General features: G+C 44.0%; 1 pseudogene; it reads right to left on the reverse strand.

Annotated features, from left to right (window-relative positions):
* Positions 1–1,109: 1,109 nt before the first annotated feature.
* On the reverse strand, positions 1,110–1,502 carry LOC102473337 (60S ribosomal protein L30-like; annotated as a pseudogene).

Raw genomic sequence — 1,502 nt, forward strand, 5'->3', positions numbered from 1 at the left:
CCTCTGTCTTTCTTTTAAGCACACGTGCCCTATAGCAAAAACCTCCCCCAAAACAAACAAACAAACAAACAATGAAATATTCTGTAATATTCTCTAATATTTTTGTAATAACCAAGAATTGTGAAGCATTGTATGTTTCTATCACAGAGACTGACTTGTCAAAAAATTTCTTATAACTGGGGCCAGCAGGTGGCATGGTGGTTAAGGTGCTAGACTCCCATATATGATTGACTGTGGTTGAGTCCCGAACCTGGTCGTTTGAAAATCACAGGACCAGCAGAGTTGCACACCTGGCTGCTTGAAATTAATGCCAGCCACGTGTGCATGCATGCCCCAAGTCCTGAGAGGAATCGAGGAGAAGGGATTGTGGTGTGGCCATCCCTCCATGGGGTGATTCCTCACTTTCTGTCTTTCTGTCTCTGTCTTTCCTACAAGTGCATGCACCCTACAGCAAAAAAGTCTCTCTTCAAAAAAAAAGAAAAAAAAGAAAGAAAATCATGCTGAGCGTGTGTGTGTGTGTGTGTGTGTGTGTGTGTGTACCCAAAAGCTTGAGAGGAAAATGGAGAAGGGATTGCAGTGTGGCCATCCCCCCTGAAGGGGGAAGTGATCTCCCACTTTCCCTTTCTCTGTCTCTCTCCAGCGACCACATGCGCCTTATGAGATAAACCTAAAAAAACAAACAAACAAACAAACAAACAAAAAACCCTTAAAACTATAGTGAATTTTATTTTTTTATATAAGTAGAAACATTTAAAGAAACAATACAGGGACCAGCAGTTAGCGTAATGGCTATGTCACTGAATTCCCACGTAGTCGACTGCGGTTCGCCTCCCGGACTCCGTGGCTTAAAACTCACGCCGGGCGCGTGTGCGTGCATGTCCAAGATCCTGAGAGGAGAATGGAGGAGAAGGGATTGCGGCATGGCCATCCCCCCTGGGGGGTGATTTCTCGCTTTCTGTCTCTATGTCTCTCTCTCTGTCTGTCTGGCAAGCGCACGCACCCTATAGCAAAATAATAATAATAATAATAATAAGATAAAACTCTCCAAAAAAAAAAAAAAAAACCCAGAAACACCAGAGCATTCTTTTTTTTTTTTTCCCCCAGTGTTTTTAAAACAAGCTCTGGCAAGTTTTATTAAAGGGAAATGCTGCATGGTTTACTTTTCACCAGTCTGTTCCGGCATGCTTCTAATGATACCAGAATCACCTGGATCCATGATGGCCAGTGTGCACACTCTGTAGTATCTTCCACACGTCCTGCCCAATTCAATGTTCTTTCCTCTGTAGTGATGGACAGTTTTGGCCAACATGGCATAGTACTCTTATTTGGGATTTCCTCAAAGCTGGGCGGTTGTTGGCCAGGATGACTAACTTTACTTTGCCTTGTCTGGTCACCTTCAGAGTCTGCTCGTAGCCCCGCACGTACTTCCCACTTTTCATAACAAGTTGGAGCCGAGAGTTGATCGACTCCAGTGACTTATTCATCTTCTTTGCGGCCGCCAT

This window comes from Tupaia chinensis, unplaced genomic scaffold (genome assembly GCF_000334495.1).
Source record: "Tupaia chinensis unplaced genomic scaffold, TupChi_1.0 Scaffold000081_1, whole genome shotgun sequence".
Lineage (NCBI taxonomy): Eukaryota > Metazoa > Chordata > Mammalia > Scandentia > Tupaiidae > Tupaia > Tupaia belangeri.